Genomic DNA, 24,104 nt, shown 5'->3' with positions numbered 1-24,104 from the left:
GATTTCCTTTATCTCCTTATCTTCTGAATGCGGCAACTATCTTCGTCCTAATGCGCCCGCTCCGGCACCACCACCTCCTCCTCCTCCTCCTCCTCCTCTCCCTCCTGGAAGAGCAGAAACAGGTAGGACACACTTCTGCTTTGCAAAACATCACTCACATAGCCAGTAAGTTGGGGTGGCGGTGGAAGATTGTCCTTTTGTTGTAGTTTTTATGTTCCCGTCCTTACTTTGTTCATACCATAGTTAGGAGAGTGCGGCTCTAATTTGCACAGTCAATGATAATGGGGGGGGGGGGGGGGGGGGGGGGGGGGGGATAACCTGGCATCCGTAGTGAAATGCGTCGGCAGGATTGACACACTGTTGCTACCCATTCTGTCTGCTGTCGTTTCCACGGATACCTGCGTTTGTGCGGCAGGTATGCAGTGGTACTGAGGGGATGGATGAAATAATTAGATTTTTACTTTCCTCTTTTGTTTCATGGCTATATGCTACACATTCATAATTTGGAATATTCTTTTCACTGTAGAAAGTGTTACATGGCATATTGATGATGTATTTAGGCGACCTATATTTTCTGTTCTTCATACTTCTCACTGAGAGCAGTGCAACTCAAGCAGACCCTGTCTCTTATGTGAATTCCTTCAAAAAAAATCAGAGTTAGGCATCCACATTTTTAACAACCCTCACCGCAGTTTCCAAGTTATTTCCCTAATAACCCTCCCTAGTCCCTCCCTAATAACCAAATGTCCAGGACGAAATATTCCTATTAGGAATAACACACAATTTTACCACTTACCCAAGTTGTGCATTTAAAAAGAAACTATTTTTTAAACACTTGCTAAATGCTTTTAGAAACTTGGATGCTTATTAGTGTGACTTAAATTAATTGGTAATACATGAGGAATCCCAGTGCATAATTATTTTATTGTGGGTGTAACAGCTGTCACTAGTCAAGGGTGAGTGTTTTTGTCTACCTGCAACAAGGTTAATTATTACAGTTATCAGACATCATATCATCTAAATAAAAAGACGAACCATTGCAGATAGAGATGAGGGTCTCCAGTATGCATTTTGCTCCTCACTTTCAGAGTATAAAGCCTTGTTCTTATTGTGTACTGCAAAACCACAATCTGTCTTTAGTCAATATACACATGAGGTAGGATGGAGGATCATAGGCCTTTTCTGTGTAGTATTTTGTAAGTAATTAGTTAATTTTATACCTTATTTAATTATTAATAAGGTTATTTAATTCAATTTGTTTTGTCCATTATAATACCTGTAGTGCGATTATTCCCAGCTAGACACAGCTTTCGGGATGTTGCAGGGAGCCCCATGACAATCTGACGGGTGTTTGTTTAACAACATAAGAGTATTGACACTCTTTTTTGTGTGTAGATAGTGTAGTTCCTTGTACCTGTTGGGCTTTGCAAAATAACTCACTACTGGAACTTTCTTAGACCTTCTGCACCATTTGTCTTATATGTCTTCAATTCTTTTCGGCAATTATAACAAACAGTTAAGATATTTGCTCTTTTGGGGTTCTCCTCTAAATTAGTATTTTAGAAGTGTATTTCTTCTGTCTGCATTGTAAGACTCTGACCATCTGTTTTACAAGTTTCAGCATTAAAAAATGAGTAAAATCTGATTATACTCAGCAGGAGACCCTGTTTGAAAGTGACAGGGATATTTATCAAAACAGGAATTTGAAAAGCTGACTGCCATCATCATCATTAATCTTCATCACAAGCAGTGGTTCCATTGATAATGCTCCTCTTACACGGTCAGTTAAGAATGCATGTAACTACTTGATTTGTTGGCGTTTGCATTGTTTTTAAATCTGACATCTTAATGTGCGTTTTAGATCTAAGGAGCTTGGGAGCGTTTTGCATGCAGGAAAACTGTGAAAAGGGGTCACTGTTGTGTTTGTCTTAAGGTACCGCAACTCTGAGAGGAAGGTTGGTAAGGGATAGAGTCAGCTGTAGAAATTGAGCCATAAAAGGAAAAAAAACTTGACAGCAATAAACACTCGAGTCAACTCAGCATTTAGGTGAAGCTGATAAAACACACACTGTGTTACTTTGTTTACAAAAGCATCCACACAGAAAATACTTCATTAGCTTTTAAAATCATGAATTCTAATGAGCAAATTAGTTTGCTTAATTACTGCTGCAGATTTATTGTTCACTCTGTCTGTCATTTGCATATCATTGAGCAGTATTGGAATTAATTTAACCATTAACAATTCTCACTGCAACAATCAAACACTCCTGTTGGCATGATGTTCCTTACAGAATGTATGGACAGATGGAGGAAAAATAGTCTCTGATTAGGATTCTGTTGTGGTTTCCTCTCTTCGCTCTTTCCTTCATCAACCTGTCTCGATCTTACTAAGTTTTGCAGCTTGATTAAATTTAAATGTTATTAATGGTGTGATCTCAAATTGATAAATGGGTTGTTGTCTGTTGTCCAGATGTGCAGTTTGCAGCCTTTTTAATCTCTTTAGGATTTAAAGGGCCCATATTATGCTTTTTTCTAGTTTTATATGCTCTTTAGTGTGTTTTTCAAGTGTCCTGTGCATGTTTAGGCACATCTATTTGCAAAAATTCAAAGTCCGCGGAAACGCGGCTTCTTCTACGTCCTCCTGTTAGCTGCAGCATTAGCCGCATGTAACGCTCGGTTTCAAGATTCAAGATTCAAGATTTTTATTTGTCACATGCTCATACAGATGTGCAGTGAAATGTAGCCCCCCTTGAAAAAAATGTGTCAGTGTGACGTCTTATCAGTGTGATATCACTGATCTAAGCCCATTGGCTCGTTGTGGCAAGCCCAGCAGCTCATGTTGCACGCCCGTTAACTTCTGTAGCACGCACATGATATGCCGTAGCCTGCGGTAGCACAGCAGTGCTAAGGTGCTAATGTTTTTGCTCCCCGGCCCTCGGAGCCAGAGTGGCTGAGCGACTGACCAATTACGGCAGAGCCGACAGGCCGACCAATCAGATCACACTTGGCACATGTGGGGACTCTGAACGTGGGCACTTCAGAGCCTTAGAGAGAGAGTCAGAAGCGAGCCGGTGCATGGAGCGGCAGTACATGAAAACAGACACTTTTTTTTTCGAATTTTAGCTATTATGTACATACTTTAGTAGGTACATAGATTAAATATACAAACCCCAAAAGTGCATAATATGGGCTCTTTAATGTTTACAAAGCATACACAAGTCAATTTCCTAACACTTATCAGTTGCTCTACAGCCACAGTCTTGCAGTAGTACCGCATAACAACCAGGCGCACATTTTTACAAGTACATTTTTAAAATTAGATAAAAGTTGCATGAAAACTTGATTATTATTTATAAAAATCAATGACTGTTTGAATATTTGAAAAAAAAACATTGAAAGTTTGATAACCCTGCTGGCCAAGAGCTCCTTTCTAATATTTGAGTGTAGCGTTTTTTACTGTGCCATTTATAGCAACCTGATTGCAAGATACCCTTTTGTAAGTATCCTGTATTTAATCTTAGTGTTTGAATCACTTAACTGTTTACTGAACCATTTAAGACATTTCTATGTATGGAATGGCATTGGTGGCAATGCAATGTTAGCTTTGCTTGATTTCTGGAAGGTTTGCATAAGTGAACTTTCATCACTTACAGTTAAATAATCTAAACCCCTGGGTAAACCTCACAGCCGGGGTTTACAGTGGGTTGTTTGTATTCTGTTCAACAAAGCCTTCAGTCAATCCAAAGGAACTTGCAGGATTATGTTTTCGAAGAATTACACATTTCAATCGTGTAAGCAACAAATCTGTAGAAAAAGAAGTCGTACTGTAATAGAAATCTTGTGTCTTAGGCACCTGTATATGCATTTTATTTTGCGTATCCATTCTATGCTGTCTATTTTCTTTCATACTCCTACTCTCCTGGCTTAAAATTCCTGCCAAGTATGAGGCACAGCAGGTAACTCCTAAGTGGTCACCTAAGTTCCCTCCTGCTGACTTGCTTTTCTGTGTTACACTCGTCCAGATTTTTCTGTGCATGCTGGTGTGAGTACACACAGTGTTTGTGAGAGCGAAAGTTCATGCACAGAGACAGGAACAAAAACTTACTTAAAAATCTGCAAAAAATAAATAAAAATGTAGTCACTTAGAAGTATGAAGAGTGGGTTATGTGGTTACCTCTGATCTTTGTTGGATGACATTTTTCTTTTGGAATAATTGAGCTTGATAAAATTGTAGAGGCCACGATGTAGTCACTGTTAGTGCCAGTATCCTGGCAATAACAGTGACTACTGATTGAAGGCCTGAAGAGGAATTAAAAAAAACAGTTGGTGCAACAAAGGTGAGCCAGTTGAATAAACTAGATGCAGGGCTGTACGTATGACATACTGTGTACGTCATATATAATAATGTATAATGTTGCACATGCTACATGAAGTTGGTCTGTGGTACAACATTTTACATCATCTGTGCTGCGCTGGGCTCAGGTGACATTTAGCCAAAAGCTACATCAGCAGAACACTGACACTCAACAAGTTGCTCTGTGGTACAGAATTTTACATCATTGCACCAGTGTGATGAGAGACAGAGAGCCATTTCTTGTTTGTTTCGAGACGTGCGAGTGTCAGGGTTGTAAATTAGCACCCGCCACCCACTAAAAGCGGGTGTTTTTTATGCAGTTTTGGGAGAATTTGGTTAACATACTAGCCACAGTGGCGGGTAAATGAAAGTAACGTAACAGAGTGATGCTCAGTGACCAGAGAGCTCCAGACAGGGACCAGAGAGCGTCAGTGTTCTGCTGATATAGCTTTTGGCTAAATGTCACCTGAGCCCAGCGCAGCACAGATGAGCATCCCTTTTAAAACACAAAAAAAAACCCACATCTAATTGTAGCTCAGTTTAAACTCAGTTAATTCAAAGATAAACACATTTTATTTCTGGAAAGTTCTTCACAATAAAAGTACCAATCACTATGTCTTTGAAATGCTTTTATTATGAAGCAGCTGTATCAACTCAGATGTCTGAAAACAAAAACACAGACAGGAGCGAGACAAAATGTAAGCCACACAGATTCAGTTAGAAGTACTGAGAGCTGAACACACACTGACTTGTAAAAACAGCTTTCTCTGGTCAAATAAACCGAACACACTGACTTGTAAAAACGTCTCATATAAGCTCATATAATTTAACTACTAAATCAGCCTTTGAGGAAATGGCTGCATTGGAGACATCTAACCAGCCTCAAAATAATAAACTAGGATAAACCTTTTCTGTTTACAAGCTGACAGAGAGTATGTCAGTGTTTTCGTTAAGAGTTGAACATTTCCCTTCATGAAATTACTTGAACTCTATAAGCCTTGATTATTAAAATGACGTTGTGTTTTTGTGGGCAAATAAAGAAACTGCTTACCTGAAAACACTTCTTGTTCAACTTTGGATTTTGTGTATCGTATGCAACATTAATGTCCAATGGCCAGTCCCAGCCTGTTTAAATTATAACCAGCACTACTTGTGATTGGCTTTAGAGTTGTAACAAACGTTTTACATATTCTGCTACAAGTTTTTGTCTTGTGCTACAAAACTTATCAACCTTAATAGCACCAGTGCTATGGGCAAAAAAAAAGTTAACGTACAGCCCAAAACTTCTGGAAGGTATGCGTTGTCAGATGGCCCCCCGCCTGTGAAATGGCATGGTGTCTGATAAATCTTAAAGAATTCTTGGTAGCAAGGTTTGCGGTTTTACTGTCCTGTGTTAGATAGAGGTCATTCATCCTCACTTCATGCACATTGGGGACAGCTGTTGACACTGTTATTGATAGCTCAATATAGAGGACCTGCAATATGAACTGAGATGGTGGTATGGGATTTTGTGATGTTGGCTGTATCACGTTCATAATACAGACATACATGAAACAGTTTTGGTAAAGTATTATGCTGCAGGTCAAGGGGTTAACATATTAAAGGTTGTTTAGTGGAAGTGTAGATGTGACTTACCTTGATCTCTTGCAAAAATGTCAGGACTGTACTCTGGGGGTTTACATTGATGATCATAGTTAAATAATGTATAGCATTAAGGTCATTTTATGGATTTCTTGTGGCCTTGAAGATGTCTTTGTGTTGTTCTCTTTGCTAGCTCAAGCTGTCGTGATGCACACATCATGTTACCATTTTAGCAGTACCACATTTAATACTTTGATGCGGTGCTACTGGGCTCCTTTCAACTCCCAAGATTTTGAACAAAAGGGTAAGAAGCACATTTATTTCCTTGATATTGTGCAAAATCTTGTCTCTTCAGATGAATCCTGATCATGCAGCAACGCGATGTGTGTGTAGGATTCTATAGCTTTTCTGTGTGTTTTGCCTCCTTGATACAGGCTATAAGAGGATTTAGGCATAGTCATCAAGGTCCTAGTTTTCTGCAAGGTCGATTGATAACAGCAAATGCTCCACTGCAGTAACCTTGTTAAAGACTTAACGTTTTTAAAGCCTCTCACTCTTGAAATAACAAATTACATCAGTAATTGTCAATCACTGGTACTTTCTTGAAGTTGCTCACCTCTACTAAAGATCGACTGAAAGTTAAATGGATAGGTAAAGATGGGCGCCACTGTAGGCTGTTAACGATAACATCCATTTTCAAACAAAGAGCTGACAATTTATTTTCTTCAGTGCTTATTGGTATCTTGTAGGGAACATTTTGCTTCTGCCTCAGTTTCACTGATGGCCTGTCTGATAAGCTAATGAACCTAACATTTTTGGAGTACATTTTGGCTGCAAGCATCAGCTATGTCAAGACATCTGCGTGTTTGTGTGAGTTAATGTGTGTGCATGTGTATAAATCTTTCCTCAGTACCTAGTCTGCAGCCACTGGCAACAATTACATCCCTGTGGAATGCTATTTCTCAGGGTACATCAATTTTCCCTAGTTTACCGTAGGTTCCCATTCCAGTGTTTCTCAATTCAGTAATTTACTATAGAGTCTGTGAAGTGGCTCGCTTATGACATATAGTTCAATAACACGTTGTTTCTGTTCTAGGTTATGGTTATGTTTCCCCTCCTGACTTATCATAAACTATAACTGTAATGTGTTTGGACATTTACGATTACAGATGCTGAATGAGCTTGCACTCGGGGAAAGAAACTTGGCTGCTGTTGGGAAATCATCTGTGCTATTGTACTTATTAAAAACTTAAAAAGGCAAGTGTGGAAGAACTTATGAGTTTGTATTATTCATAGCTTTCACGTTGCGTCACACAATTGTGGAACCGCCCATTTGGAGTGCAAGAAAGGTTTCCTACTGCTGTATGCCGCGGACATGTTATCAGTCACAGTTCCCACACTACGTGTTTTAACCAGTTTTATATGCGCTGATCCGATCCTGGTTTAGATATCTGTCAGATCCTGTCCCAAATAGCTAGACAGCGAATCGGTGACAATGGGCCAATGATATAGTTTCGACGTATGGTGGCAGCATTGCAATGTATAACACAATTAACATAATAAAGCATCTAAACAAGCACCATGCCAAGGAATACAACAAGTACTACCAAACAAAAAAGAGGGGCGAAGCAAATCAGCTAACTTTAGTGGCCGCATTGAAAAATCACAAAAAACCTCCCAGTGAAGGTATGAAAGCAACAAATGTTCTCAAATTCGTTGTCCTGGACAGGCAACCCCTGCAAGTCACTGAAAACGATTGATTTTGTCTGCTCGAACACTTGGAACCACGATACAGTTTGCTATCAAGTCCTGGCACGGACCAAGTCCGGAAATTGGCCTGGTAGCTGGAGAGGTGCCAGTCCACTTCCTGAGCACTGCCGAGGTGCCCTTGAGCAAGGCACCAAACCCCAAAACTGCTCTGGAGCGCTCTCTGTGGGCAGCCCCCTCACTGTGAGACCTCTCCATTAATGCATGTCCATAGGATCCTGTTTGTGCATGTGTGTGTATTACAGCCTATGTTTGTGTAGCATGTTCATTGAACAGAGTGTAAAAACTGAATTTCCCCTCACGAGATCAATAAAGGATAAATTATTTATTATTATTATGAAAAAAGCAATGGACAACATGGGAGTGTACAGTCTAGGCTGCTCATACAATGCAGCTCGTAGTCAATGAAGGCTAGCTATGTTTGTCACTAAACAAATAATTTGGATTTCCAGTGTTTCCCCTACCATTATATTAGCGGGGCTTCCAGTGACGCAAAAATCGTCATATTGCGTCACTGGAAGCTCCTTTTCAGACTTAGATATACAAAGATTTCCAATCTCAGGGGAAAATGAGGGCGGGATGCACGACCATTCAAAAATACTACCAGGTTTCGAATGATAAAAAGCTTAATGCAAATGGGTGAAGTATCCCTTTAATAGAAAAAGGAAAAATTCTTTTTTTTTTTTTTTTCAGATTTACTTTTGGCCTTTTGTGCCTTTCTTGTAGAGATAGGATAGTGGATATAGAGTTGGAAATCAGGAAAGAAGTCATTTAAGGATACCTTTCCGATAGAGCAGGACAGCTGTCATTAAAACGCATCAACACAAAGATTCCTTCAAGTGTTTGTGTCGGCGTTCGTCTGTTGTCTCTTTTCTTATGATGTTACTCCCTGCTGAGAAGATAGTTCAAAGTGCCCCGTTTAATTAGTTTATCATCATATTGACCTCTCATTTTCCTTATTACCCATAGTTTAAAAATATTGGGTGAAAATAAAGTATGGGCCTGATTTACTAAGATCCCAATTAAAGAGTGCTAAATTGCATGTTTGTTTCAACAAATTGCACGTTTGGGTGGTGGGCGTTTTGTTCTACTAAGAAAATTTGCGTGAATGACACCAGGTGCAAACCTTGTGGAGGCGTTACTATTTAAGTTCGGTTTTTGCGTGTGGTTTACGTTATGGAGAGTTTGGACGGAAAGCAGGACGACTGCAAGCGCAAAGTAGGTATCAGTGGAAGAGGCAAATAAACGTAAAGTATTTTCGAGTTATAGCAGATAAAACTGAATATTACAAAAATAAAATTTGGCTTATAAGAAAACCTCGGCATTAAACAGGACCTCTCTTTTCTTCCCTCCATCTTTTGAAGATGAATTGTCATACATTACGCAGAAGGTGCGAGCTGTCTCCTCTGTGGCGAGAAAAAGGACATCCCCTGTTTAAAATATATTGTTTGCGAAATCAGGGAAATAGGAAGAAATAAATGTCAATGTTGAAATTCGTTAGAATGCAGAGGCTGTGAATGTTAGGTAACAATATAGTTTAATCATGGTGTTTCCTGCTGTCATCCCAAATATATTAACATGCGTGGGGAATAACGCGATCTGTATGCCTTCTTTGATTGTGCTTATGTCTCCTCCTAACTTCAATAACAGCAGCCTGTTGTGCGTAACACTGGCCTCCTGGGTTAGCACGTTCTTTTCAAAGGTGTTAAATACAGACACCGTCACAATGGTAAATCGCAATGCGTGTACTAACTTAACTTCTTTGCATTTTCTCCTCCCAGTATTTTCCACGCTAGGGCAGAAACGCCCCCATATTGCATATTCATTAAGGCAAACGTACTAAATGGTCAATGCGTGTTGTTGTGCTCATATGAAAGACGCAATCCTCACTGCGCGCCGTTAGTAGATCAGATAGCACATTTTTTGCTGGTGGTATCAAGTTTGCACACGTTTTAAGACACGCAAACCTTTAGTAAATCTGGCCCTATGTGTTAAAAATTTTAATTTATAAAAATCTCAAATAAATATATATTTTTTTTACTTTCAACTTTCTCACCCAAATGTCTTGCAGTTGCAGGCCAGATGAAACCTGTTGGTGGGCCATAAGTTTGACATCTGTGACCCAGGAGAATCACTGCTATACATTATGTATGGGAAAGATGTAGTTCTGTTTCTGTTCCCCATCACTATTGGAGAGGCAGTTAAAGTATTCGGTGGCAGCCCTTAGTACTCATCTAAGTATAGTTCTGTGTGTGTGCATGCCCATATGTGTGTGAATGGATCTGTGTGTGTGTTCTAGTGTGTGAAATTTTTTGGGGGTACTGTCTATTTACAGCTTAGCCTGTGGGAGATGTCCAAGTCCAACAAGGAAGGGCAGCGGGGCATGGGAAGACCTCCACTCTGCCTCGTGTGTCATCCTTTACTGTTACGTCTTAAAGCACTGTGTGTGTGTGTGTGTGTGTGTGTGTGTGTGTGTGTGTGTGTGTGTGTGTCTGTGTGTCTGTGTGTCTGTGTGTGTGTGTGTGTGTGTGTGTGTGTGTGTGTGTGTATCTGTGTGTGTGTGTGTGCTTACTGTGTTATGTCAAGCTTGCTGAAAATAGTCTCAGTGCTGAAGTGAAAGAATATTAAACTGCTGAATGATCATGCACAACCACAATTGTTCTGAGGGAATTGTCTTAACAAGATTATCCTTGTGGTTTCCCCCATAACTGGTTATTTACAGGGCCAAGTACTTTCTGTTCCACTGATTGTGAATCATTATTTTTAAAGAGGGTCAGAGTAAGGTCTTGAGAAAAGAAAACAAATGTGTTATTATACACTTTTATTTGACTTTATTTGACTTATGGATGAATGTTCCAATACCAAGTTAAGTTGACAAAAAGAAATGCATTGGTGTGTGTGTGTGTGTGTGTGTGTGTGTGTGTGTGTGTGTGTGTGTGTGTGTGTGTGTGTGTGTGTGTGGTGGTGGTGGTGGTGTTGGGGGGGGGGGGGGGGGGGGGGGGGGGTGTCAAATAATAAAAAAAGGCCTGTTTATCTTTCTTGACCAGGAAATGTTGCTTTTATTGGACAACATAGTCTTACTAACATTTACTTACATTTTTACTACATTTTTCAGCCCCACTGTCAGCTGTGCAATATGTCGCCATGCTCCAAAAAGGAGCGTGACATGACACTCCCTCCATGTGTCTCTGTTGTAACTGGGTAGGAACTCCTTTGGCATAACCGTGCTGAAATGCCGAATGGCTGGTTGCTTAACCTTTAAGTACAGGAAGTACAGGAATCGGATGGACTGCAGCAGTAATCTGTTGTTCTTAATTGGGTGTAAGAGTGGATTTCTGTAAAAGTCTTGACTAACCTGAAGTACACTCCCTAATGCACATTCTTAGAAAACACAGAGGTTGTGCCAGACTTTCTCTTTGTCTGTCTGTTTCGATAGACGGATTGTTTTTTCACTTCGTCCTACACCCTTTTCCAACATGGACTACTTAAAAAAAAAAGAAAAAAGGAAATTGAAACTTTACAGAGTGTGCTCTCATTGTTGTTTGCTTTGTTTGCATATTTATTTCATCTTTTCTTTTTATTGTTTGAAATAAATATTAAAATGACATGAAAGGAATCTGCTCATTCCGATGTGGTAGATCTGACAAGGTCTGTCCTGGGCTCAAACGTACAAACTGTGTAACATACAGGGGACTATAAATAGCACTGTACAGTATGTATACGTATACACAGACTTTGTTAGACAATGGCCACAGTGTTGGCGTGCTCTGCTGCAGTCTTCTTGTTTTGTCCACAACCTAAAAGTAGTTTACAGTCATACAGAAGTGAAGAAACAAGAAGATATTTTCAGTCAAGAAAAAATAAAATTAGACTTTTTTTTTTTTAATGTTGTTACTTATTCAAGTAGTTAACAAGTTACAAAGTAGTCCATCAACATCCAGCTTTATTTTACACAAATGTACTTATATTTTTCATTAGGGCCCGACCAATACAAGATTTTTGGTGCCGATATCGATATTGGGGAGGGCAAAAATTTTTTTTTGATTTACTGTATCGGCTGATATCGTTCTTATATCTCTTTTGATCTGTAGAGACAGACACATATATGAGTTGATCCCTCAAATGCAGTTATCAAACACTTGTAGAAATGATAATGAAGACAAGACGGTCACTCAACTGGAAAGTAACTGTGCTTCTACATGCATTACTGCTTGACACTCTGAGAGTGATAATGCTTGTTGTAATCAATACATAAGATATTCTGCTGGTGAAAGAGAACTGCTAGTATACAACAATGAAACTCAAATTAAATGATATTTGACTGGTGAATAAATCTAGTATTAGTGCATATCTGCGATACCGATAGTCACTGGATGAGTTAATATGGTCTGATATTATCTGTCGGGCTGTATTTTTCACGACAGCAATGTTTAAATAAGAAAAACAAAAGATGCTCTCTGCTTCTGCAGAGCAGGAGTAGTCCCTTAGAGTGTGAGTTAAACGCTGTAAATTCATCAGAAAAGTACTTTCAAGTTCACCTGAAGGCTTAACTGTGTGGCAATTTGTGTGCTCTTATTACAAAGGGTCATGCTAGCAGGTCCTATATATACACACCAGCTCTGTGCCTCCCTCTCTCTCTTTCTCTCTTACTTCATCTCTCCCTCCCTGTCTCCCTCCCTCCCTCCCTCCCTCCTTCCCTTTCATTTGTTCTAAGGACAGAGTCCGAGTGTGAAGCTTCTTGGTCTTGCACTTTTCTCGTGCTGTTCAGCGTTTCAGCCGCTCAAAATGAGTTTGTTTATAGTACATACACTGACCATGCGATGTGGAAAAGCTCGATTGGGCCTGCTGTCTTCTCCAGCTACAAGTTCTCTTGGTTATATTTAGTGTTGGGACAGGCCACCCTGCTACTGCAACTATCATCAGCACCAAAAGGGATATCTGGGAAAACAGTACCTTGCAGTGCAACCACATTTTCCTCTCCCTACTGTTTGACTGTAAGTAAACCCTTTTAAAACAATGGCATTTCTGTTGAATTTTAATCACTGGATTTTGGCACTGTGGAGGGAGCACAGAGGGATTAGTTGGTAGCAGTTACAATACACTTTACATGTAATGAAGTACTTCAGTTTCTGGGATCCTTTTATGTGGTTCCAAATGATATTTCCTCTAAACACTGTGGTAACAGTCAACTTCATTTTTCTCATTGTATCAGACTTTTTGAAACAATTGTAATCGGCTCTAGACTGTGATGCCGAATGAAAAGTAGGTGATAAAAGGAATACTTTTTTTAAGATTTATTTTTGGGAATTTTGTGCCTTTATCAGAGAGATAGGTGAGTGGACAGAGCCGGAAATCAGGGAGAAAGAGAGTAGGGAACGACATGCGGGAAAGGAGCCACAGGTCGGATTCAAACCCGGGCCGCCCCCCTGGAGGAACACAGCCTCCTCACATGGGGCGCGCGCTCCAACCACTGCACCACCAGCGCCCCAAAGGGAATACTTTTGATGTGATCAATATAAAGATGACAAGGTTAAGACCTTGAGACTGTGGAAACTTAAAAAAAAAATGTAGTTGGTCTTTGGTAGCTTTTGTTTAAAACAATTACAACAAGCTTAATGAAACATAAAGCAAGATATTTTTAGTTTGAGTGACCCTGCCTTTTAATCCATATTTTTCCCTCTTTTTGAACACCCCTTTGTCTTCCCAATGTGTTTAAACAGGGAAACGCTGTAGTTGAGTAAATACTAGTCTGCAGAGAACACACTTACAGTTACAGTAACAGTGGCAGGGGGTGGGGCTTATGAGATGGATATGCTAACATTTGACAAAGGCAGCAGACACAAAGTCATGGAAAGTTTAAAAGTGTGTTTCTCATCCCTGAATAAGAAAGTCAGAGAGAAGGCAGTGTTATAAAAAAAAAAAGAGCGGGAGAGAGGATGGTGGGAACATCTGGAGCAACAAGACCATTGCCAACCCTTTAACAACATGAGGGGACTGGAAGTCTCCTGAGAGGGGCTTTAACACACACTCTCACACAGTACATAAACATGTGTTTGTGTATGTGAGCACACACCAGAGGTAGATGATAGTATGAAAAGATTATGTAATGGAGATTAGCTGAGTCATTGGCCATTTGAATTTATATCGGCCTAATGTAATAACCAAAAGAAATTCCATGTATACAGTACATCATCAGGATTCAAGTTGCTAACTGTGGCGAGTTTGTGCAATGTGATTTATTTATTTAATTTCCAGTGCCTAAACAATGTTTTACACAGCTCACCTGCAGCACTCCACTGTGACCTTTTAAAAAGACATGATGTGGCTAGATGTTCTGCCTCAGAACATTGTAATCCAATGTCATACTGCAGTTCTGTAATGGAATCCGGCAGTATACTGTAGGCGAGATCCTCAGCGTCAACAGATGTTACCTTTCATCAAATCTGTTGCAGATGTGATTGTTTTGAAATCCATCAGCTGCCTTAAGTATCTTATTAGCATTTTGTTTTCAAGATATGTCTGGGATAGGGATGTGCATAGGACAATCATGGATTGTGAAGAATAAGAATGTATTGACGACCTGCCAATGCAGAGAGATAATAGTATCAGGCTACAGTACATATTCTATACATTGCAGTTCTATGCTCAAATTTTGTTTTTTATCTGCCAAATCACACTGTTTGCTAGTCCACAGATAAAGCAATCATAGTGAACTGTAGGTAGTGTCTTGGATTCTTTTTCATTCCCCTCCCTGTTTGCTTCACAACAGAGCAGGATTCATGGCTGAAAATGAAAATGAAACTTAGTCAAGAGTTGGTCCCTTAAAGGAACCCCATCTTGTCTTTTGGAACTGTTTTGGATTTTTTCCTCTCGTTCAGTGTTGCAGGAAGATTTGAGTGGGCTACTAAGGTTAATGCTCTGTCTGTCAATAATAATCATTATCCTGACCCTTTTATTAATTAAAATCAGGATTACAATAAAACGCTGCATGACTATGTGTTACTAAACAATCCCATTCTGGATTATGTTTAAATTGGTTTATTTTGCCATTCTTATCAGTCCCACCCTTCCATATTGAGTGCTATAAATAGTCAATGGTCATAATGCAGTATAAGGGCTAAAGATGCTCAACAGCACCGAATACACCCGAGGGCTGGGGATAGAGAGCAGGAAGATGATGGCGTTGGGGTGCTGGGTCAGGGTGTAAGATAGCACTAGTACCTTCGGGAAGATTGACAGGCCAATTTTCTTGACACCAAAGGCCCCCAGCAGTGGATATTGTGTGTGTATTTATGAGCACGTCTGTAGAATTATCACTTTTAAATCATCCCCTACTGCAGGGGTTAATAGCTGCTTCATGGATTCCTCCAAACTTGATTTCCCTCTCCCCCTTCTGTCTAGAGCTACATTATTACTTGCTCTCACTTCCACCTTTTCAACTTTCCTTCTCCCACAAGTAGGGGACTCAGTTCAGTTCGGTTTGGAAATTTAATGTTGATGTTTTATACATGGTCCTGTCTCATGGTTCACTTCACAGTGAATAATGTATTCTGTTGATCAAAATTTCACTAACATAAGGAATTGGGGATTTCATCTTTGTTGATAGCAATGTCTTCATACACCCACTGCTGTGGGTTTTTTAAAACATTTTTTATTTTTTTATTTTTGGGCTTTTTGTGCCTTTATTGTAGAGATAGGATAGTGGATAGAGTCGTAAATCAGGGAAAGAAGTCATTTAAGGATACCTTTCCGATAGAAAAGGACAGCTGTCATTAAAAGTAACACATGAACACCAAGATTCCTTCAAGTGTTTGTGTCGTCATGTCACCGTGTCGGCTTGTCCCCACCCCCCCCAACGCTGTAAACCTAGGGGAAACACTGAAGACTACTTCACTGTTTAGCCGGTTGAAAGATCAGGACGTACATTGCCAACATGTCATCCATCACTTTGTGACTGAACTTCTCTGAGAGATTTGGGGTTGCTCTCTTGGTGTATCTGTTTCCATGCTGTATACAGGGCTTAAAGTACACCAGCACTGTGCTGGATCTCCAGCAAAAACTAAAATAATAAAAATAAATACACGTGGGAATTTGTTGTGGATGTGCTTGATGAGAATTTAATCAATGGAGTTCACCTACCAATGTTCTTCGAGTAACGCAGCACTTGTTCTCAACCTAATCAACGTTACTAGCCAATCACATAGTGGGGCGGGTTTTGGCAACACCGGAACTGTGGGATTTAGAGATGAAGCATGTAACGCTAGGCGTGCCATCTAGGTACCGGAAAGCGTTTCAACAGTCGCACACTATTGACCTGCTAAAAGTTACTCTGACGCTCTATCACTCTGTCTGGTGTCTCCTTTGTCATATCTGTCATTTTCATTTAAATATGTTTACGCAGCCTAGAAAAAATACCATTTTGCCCATATGTTCTGCAACAGGACCAATGAACTAGTAGGTGCTTCATCGCCCTCTCTCATTACCCCTCATACATGTCGCAGATCTGTACACTACACTATGCAGGTGACAAGAGCGGGAGAAAAAGGAGAGATTTCCGCTGTTAGGTCTTTGAAGGCAAAACTTATGCTGTTCTGTGCAGCTGCTCTCTGCCGGTTTTGCTCCGCCTTGATATGAAGCCTCCACCCACGAGGCTCACCTGTTGTGATCATGGGGTGCAAGTGAACCTTTTTTAAACGGGAGTATTGTTGTTGTGGGTTCAGTGCGGTCCTGACGTTGGCTATTATTTCCGTGCAGTGTACTGTATCAGCGCTCAGTGCACGTGCAGGAAGGTGCGAGTGTGTGATATTATACGATTCCAGAACGGGGGGCTGTGACTCGATTGAGAGCAGTAAAATAATCGTAATCGACACCACACACTAGAGGATCGTTTGGACAAAAAAATCAGATTCGAAAATCCTCGAATCAAGCCCATCCCCTGGTCGTTGTGGGGCATAAATCAGATTCCAAATTCCAGAGCATTTAGTCTCAAGACTTAAAATCTTTTCTGTGGTGAAATAGCAGTGAGATGTGTCTGAATGTTTACTAAATAATATCGGCTGCAGCTTGACTTTGTACTAAGATGATCATAATTGAAATATAACCTCCTGGAGATTCTCATATACAGTGTCTATGACATGTGTGTGCTAAGATGAAAACATCACTGCTCACTGCACATTTGGATAAAAAAAAAAAAAAGGCTCGAAGAGCTGTTCATAGGAGATTGCTTAGGGAGACACTTGTATTAAGACTAACTTTCCAATGTCACAGTGAAGAACATATTTGGGACGTCAACAATAGTGTAACAGCTTGTTATGTTGCAAAAGAAATCACAGCGCAGTCAATTCTTGCTCCCTGTATCATCAGGCAGTGTGTAGGAAATAATGGAAAACACAGCTTGCTGTTTTCTTACACAAGTTTGAAAGAGTGAACGGAAAAATCCTGTTCAGTCAGTGGAAATAGCCCCTGAGAGGAAATAACTTGACCATGCTAATGCTGGGTCCAGAGACGAGTGTACCACAACCATTAAAGGGCCAGGAGAGAGATACAATCAATGAACCCACGCACTCAGTGCACCAAAGAACAGCACAGGACGGAGCATAGTGAGGAGCTACCTGCATGTGTTCCTCACACAGAATTTCTGCTCCACAGATGTAAAAAGACAGGAATTGTTTTCTGCCTGCATCCTTGATTCCTGGTGGTGTTCAAGGTTTCTATCCATTGAATGCATTGTATCTCTATACTGCCTTAACAGCTACCTTTTCCAAAATAGCTAGCTGCCCCAGTCTGCTTGTGGGGTTACTCAGTTCAGTCAATGGTCTTAGGTAATTAACTCCTTGCAAGGATTGCAGCTAGAAGGAGGAGAAAGAGATGTAGGAAGAAGAGGAAAGGATGAGGTAAGGGAGCCACAGAGGAGGTTAAGGAACGAAGCTTCTTAAATGTTCATATGCACAGCAGGGGAATGTATATCTAAATTTCCTGCCTTGAATATTTCCCTTCAAAGAAAGGAACCGTTTCCTTTCCTTTTTGTATTTTGAAATAGATATCTATCTATTTTTTGTCTTTTTTTTGTACTTTACAGCAATGACCACGGACTGTATGGGGGAGAAAAATTAGGATCCATAACTGACAGGAAATAGAACGTGTCATTTTTAAATATCTACGGCGGTGTCCATCGTCATTGTAAGTGACTGTGTGTATGAGACCGTGACCTTAGGGTTTGACGGAGTTTTCTTCAACTACAGCAATAACATTTTTGAACGAGTGAAATAAGCTAAGGGTTCCAGTACCTGTTTGGTCATGACGTCATAATAATTCTTGACTTTATTTGTTAGTCTTAGGATATTTTCTGTATTACATGAGCAAATGTTCAACTACTGCAAAACATAGTAAATAAGAGCTGGAAAGGAAACTATGTAAGTTGCTCTTAGCCCTAGGCAGCCTGTACCTCCGACCAGAGGGGAGAAGAACAAATTCCTCCAAGAGAGGATGGTCAGAGCTGGCCAAGATTATAGATCATTATAGGATAAGAATATTGACGATGCAGTGTAGCCAATGAAGAGAAGCTAAAATTGGGTTGATGCGATGTTGTCTATTACAAGCAGTAAGAAGCCTAGCTGCTGTATTTTGGACTAGCTGGAGGCGAGACAGTGGAGGCGAGACAGTGATTTGTTGGTGATTCTGGAAAAGAGGGCGTTGCAATAATCAAGTTGGGAGAAAATGAAGATGAAGAGATGAGTATGTTACTTCCTGTCATCTGGATGTAAATGTTGGCATTTGTTTGTTTTCTCGGGCAGCAAGTCTTACTTATCTTCAGCCCAATAAAAATGTCCCACTATGACCTCTAACACAGGATGTGAGGTCACCAGAGGCCACCAAGCAGATATTAGGCAAACAAAGAAAGATATACTACTAAAATCAAAGATAATATTCTAAACACAATAACAGGGTTTTTGCTAAATGCAGGCCTTGATGGTTTGGCTGATTGAAGAGTCTAATCTTGTCTTTGTAAGAGGGTATCTGTGCATTCATATTGGATTCCCAAAACCTCCATGTAAATCGTGAGAAGCCAATTAATCTGTCGTGTACAACAGCAAAAAATCTTGCAAGCTTTGGAAAAATCCTGTTTGTGACAAGTTGTAAACCACTGGACACGTTTTGTAGCAGTAATTCATCTTTAAGAGATTAAAACAAGAAAAAACAAACATTTAACATTATTACATGACAGTTTATGAGAAAATTTAATGCATTTGTCTCCTGGTTCTTGTCTTACAATGGACAACACAAATAAAAACCTAAATGTCAGGAATAACAGCTTGTTTAGTCAGAGACAGGAAACTAAATAGAGCTCAAGGAACAGGCTTACTTTCTGACAAGCTTTTTAGTCATATCTTTCCTGGAATAACTCAGGTAGAAACAAAACACTGAAGTGAAGAAAATTAAAAGGTAATTGTTTATGAAGTGGAAGCAATTGTTACAGTAAAATCTCTTCAGCGGTTAGTGTTGGTAATTTATGGCATAACATAGCGGCGTCGTTTTAACTACATTTCCTGGTAGCTTTGTCGTAGCGTCGCTGTCTACTGAGCAAAATAGCTTTTCAGACTCTTAAGCCTGGCTCAAACTGTGCGATTTTTCTACGATTGTATAAAAGTCGGGGTGACATGTCAGCTCACACTGTACGACTGGTTCGTTTATGACGCACGACCAGACCTTGCGATTTAGGTGCTCTCACTGTACGAGTAAAATCGGGATGGAGCATTGACAGTTGTTAATAAAGTTTCATTTGTAAACTCCAACGGACGGCGGTTGGTGAAGGAGAAGGAAGTGGAAGTTGTTGTCGGATCCAATCGTCGATATATGGATACAATATTTCAGAAAGGTGCTGCACTGATTATCAGTATGGAAACATAAAAAAAAAAACGCTGGGCTGTGTCCTGCCACTGGTCGCCATGACTACAGTCCTCCCGTGTCTCTCGACTACATGTCAGACATGTTCATGACGTATTCATCAAGATTTTAGATCCTAAATATCAACCATAAATATCAAAAATAAAATCGGGCAGATAATCGGTTCCGAGCAGCCTTGAGTCTGGAACAAACCTGGGATTGTCGGGAAGGAGGAATCAGAGCTAAAATCGGCCCGAGTATCCTGCAGTGTGAGCCAGGCTTTTGCTGTTTAATCAATGAAGTAGTGTGGTATGGTCCAAACAAGCTACATTTTTCCACAACACAGTTGAAGCGCAGCGGAGCCCCTAGTCACCGTCCAAAATCAAACTGCTTAGGATGAGTAGAAGTCGCTAGCTACACAGAATGTACACTTGGACAGAATGTACGCCTAGATTGTAGCGCACATTTTCTCTCAAAAACTAGAACGGTAAAATGATTTTAAAACCTCTTGCAAAAATAGAAAAGAAAATCACCGGGGGACAAGAACAAGATGCCAGGGCATCAGTGGACATGAAAAGCAGCCCGCCTAGGAGGGGATGGAGGAAGAACTCAATAAATGAGAAAAAAGTTTTTGACTAAATTACTTTTGCATCAGATTGGCTCTTCATTTTCGAGAATGAATTCTTGACTGTTATATTTTTTAATCAAAAGCACCATTCCTGGGCCAGTGGTTACAATGGTGGGGCCAGTGGTCTTGAAAAGGGAAATTTGCTTTTTAAGCCCTGATTTAATTAAGCCCTTATTCAGTGTTTAGCAGATTTCCAGTCTACTCTGGAAGTCCCTTCCACTGGTGCAGCCACAGAAAGGTACATTTATTGTATCCTCTTCAGTTTCCACCTTTAAATCTCTGTGGTGTTGTACATGTTCTATCCCTTATAGCTTTCACATCTGTGTTGTCTGTTTGATGAAAGTAATGTGGTCCTGCTCCTTGTATGGCCCAAGCTAAACTGTGGTCATTTTAGCTTTTACTTATACAAAAAGGCAGTAAAGTTAAGTACTCTGGAATAAGATAGCAGTCACATTTTCTTCACCTCAAATCACCCTGTGTAAGAGTTGCATTTAACATAAAAAGGAAACATTATAGCTAAAGGCATGTTCAGATGTCAGTCATACATGTTTTATGTGGTCCATACCACAAAGACCTCACTTCTTAAGTAATAGTGGAACAAAACGTTGTGAATGAAAACCCTGACTTGCTTCCAGCCAGCAACATCTTTCACACATACTAAATGTGCAGCACATTTGCTGCACTGTATACTTGCTTATGGCGCTAAAGATAGCCTTGACGTTAAAGGCTTGCTGGTGTGCATTCATTCTAAGTGTTGGCATTATAAGGGAACTGCTCATTGGGGTATAAGATGATGTAATGCTTTTAAGAGGTCATGAAAGATGTGTCACGCAATGGGACACCAGTGACATTTAAATAATTCATATTTTTCATATCACTGCTTCATGTTGGAATTTAAACCTTTCTTGATTTATTTTTTAAGAGACAGCTTTTTCACAAACCAGTTTAAAAGTTGATATGTGTCTATCTACTATTAGTTAGAACAATGGATCATCAACTAGTGGGATGCTAAAGGTATTAGTTCATGTCAATGGATGGGTATTTTGATATTGTGATTTCCAAAGCTTTAAAACTCTAATGCACCATACCTACAGACGTGAAGCTTGAAGGGGTTTCCCAACTACTTTTCAGAGGTACTTGTTGATTTTTCTATCTACTCTTTCTACAACTCTCCAAACACTGTTAACAGCCACATGAGTCTCTGCAGCAGGCCATGTTGGTAGAGCCATGCCTTGAATTTCCCCATCAGTCCTAAAGTTTTTATTTTCCTCAGCCATTCCTCAGTCTGCTGTTCAGTGCTGGAGATGTTGTTCTTGTCAGTCAGTGAGTTATCAAACCACTTTCCAAGACATTTGTTTGGATTCTCTTCTATTGATGGAAAGTTCTGTTTTTGCACCCGCAACTTTAACCTGGATGTTACTTTGCCTTTTCTGATCACCATGCTCCCGGATTTATTTGTCTTGAACTTCACCCTGGCCCATGTTCCCATGGTGGTCACTGTGAAGCCATCCATGAAACCTCTTCTTGGGTGTTGACAAATGTCCGACTCCATTCTTGGTCCTCAAGCTTCTTTCCCTGCAGCTGTTACAAGTAAGTTCAGTAACGGGTATGGGAAAGATTGTGCAGCCGGTAACAATCCCCTTTTCCAGGTCTTGCCACTTAGTTGTAAACTGGGCTGTTTTAAACCGTAGCTGGATGCCTCCAAAGTAGTTTGTGATCATTCTCTTAATATGCAGAATGATGTAGCAGTGGTCTAACGCTACGTAGATGAGGGCATGTGGAATTGATCTGCATTGGCCAGATCGGGCTAGACCACTGTTAAGGTCGCCTTTGCTTGCTTTGGCCTCCCGGATCATTTGACTGCGAACTCCTATGTGTTCGATCTCACCTTTCTGGTTAGACGGATTGATATATCCATTCTCAGTCAACATCAAAATGCTTACATGTAGAAATGTACATGTAGAAGGTTATTTGAACATTTGTGTGTAGTTTTATTAAGCCAGAGTCATACTTACAGTGCCGCTTGAACATGTTATGTTGTTTGGAAGCCGGCCATTTGAGTAGTGCATGTATTATGGAAAAGAACATGTTTTTCTTGGCGGTGCCTCAGTGCCTGACTAAAATTATGGTTATAGTTTAGTAGATAGAAATGTAGCCATCTATAGGAGATACTCAAAATAGTTCAAATATAGCAAGAAGAAACATGCATTGGTCTGTATCTCAGTGCTGTGTGAAAATTAAAGATGCTTTGGTTGGAGGTATAGTGCTGGCCTTGGATTTTTAGTTCTAATAGCATCATTATAGATTCATCAGAGACATCAGTAGCAGTTTATTCAAGCATCATGTTGCTGCATCATCAGCCTTATCAAAGTTCAGATCTCAACATCTTCCCTGTCCTCTTCCTCCTTTTCTGTTCCCCTCCCTTTATAATACATCTCCTCCTCCTCCTTTTTTTCTCCACCACCTCTTCTTTTCTCTCTCACTTCCCTCTTCCTCTCATCTTCCCATCCTCTACCACCTCTTCTTCTTTTACTTGTCTTTCTTCCCTCAGTTTGCTGCAGTGCATCACTAGCAGGCACATTAACATCTCATCTCCATTAGCCAGCACCGTCCTGCCCTCTCTTTGCTTTTAACTACCTTCTGTTTTCTCCTCTTTTCCTTTCTTTACCTGCATCGATACTACTGCCACTCTCCCTTTTAATTACCATACAATTCCCAGTGTTTTCTTTGTATGTTTTCTTCTACAGCAAATATAATTTTTTAGCCACCTGCCATTCCCCATGTCTTTTTTCAGTCCACATTATTTTACCTTTGCATGTAATCATCCTTATTAAAGGACCACCTCCTCTCTTCTCTTCTCTTCTCTTCTCCTCTCCTCTCCTCTCCTCTCCCCTCCTCTCCTCTCCTCTCCCCTCCCCTCCCCTCCCCTCCCCTCCTCTCCCCTCCTTTCCCCTCCCCTCCTCTCCTCTCCTCTCCTCTCTTGTGGCGAGCTGTGCTGTGCTGTACTGTTTCAAGGGAGTGGATGCCCTTGGTGTGACCGTGAGGTAGAGATGGGCTGCCGCTCTGCAGTAGCAAGCCAGTGAGTGAGCAGCTTGCTTTCAGGGTGTATGTGTGTAAATGTTTTTCTGTGTGTATTTGGATAATGAGAGATGGAGAGAGAGAAAGAGGCACAGCCTGCGTATGTGTGTGAGAAAGTGTGTGAGACTTGGGTGGCATGATTCTGTGTTAGTTGCATAATGTAAGTAACTCAGGCATGTCTGGTTAACATACAGCCCAGGCTACGCATCCTCTGAAGCTCAACAGTCCTAAATTAACCTCATCTCTCCTCTTTCCTCCATCACTCTTCATCACATTGCCACACATTCCCGGTCACCTAATCTGACTCTCTTCTCCTCTCTTGAGGAGAGTAAAAAGCTTTTCTTTTTCACATTGGCCCACTATTGTGTTTCACACTAGCTCAGCTAGCAAGTTTTAAATAACAAACAGAGGTTTAATGAAAAAAAATTGGCTTTTGACAGAGTAAAAAATTGTGATACTCTGAAGGATTGCGACTGATTACTTCTTTGAAGGTGTCATTCGAGATCAGCCTCTTTCTCACTCCCTCCTGTTGTCTTTTCTACCCCTCTCTGTTTCCTTCTCTGTGCCACTGCCCTGTCCGAAACGGTCATCATCTTTTCACTTTAAGGTATAATGATAGAATAGTTTAAGTAAAAATTGTGCTATATACACAAAGCCTTTGCTCTTCATTGTTGTGTTGTAAAGAGCTTGAATATGCTAATCCATTTAGCTAAACTTGTAACCGTTTGCTGTTGGTTAGTTTTCCTGCTCTATATATTCCTTAACTTTGAAGGGGCGGTGTAAACTGAGTGTGAACACGGATGAATGAAGAAA

At 40.4% G+C, this 24,104-nt stretch overlaps 1 protein-coding gene across 2 annotated transcripts in view; it reads left to right on the top strand.

Moving 5' to 3' along the window:
- atp2b2 (ATPase plasma membrane Ca2+ transporting 2) overlaps nt 1-24,104 on the top strand; it is a 127,722-nt gene continuing 103,618 nt past the window's right edge. Inside the window, exon 1 of one of the 2 annotated variants that reach the window (XM_061043171.1) lies at nt 1-122. The gene's annotated coding sequence lies outside the window, so the exon portion shown is untranslated. The remainder of the gene's footprint in view (nt 123-24,104) is intronic. The other variant, XM_061043168.1, reaches the window with a different exon arrangement.

The sequence above is a fragment of the Labrus mixtus genome, chromosome 7 (assembly GCF_963584025.1).
Source record: "Labrus mixtus chromosome 7, fLabMix1.1, whole genome shotgun sequence".
NCBI lineage: Eukaryota > Metazoa > Chordata > Actinopteri > Labriformes > Labridae > Labrus > Labrus mixtus.
The sequence above is the reverse complement of the archived record's forward strand: the minus strand, read 5'-3'. Positions and strand labels throughout refer to the sequence as shown.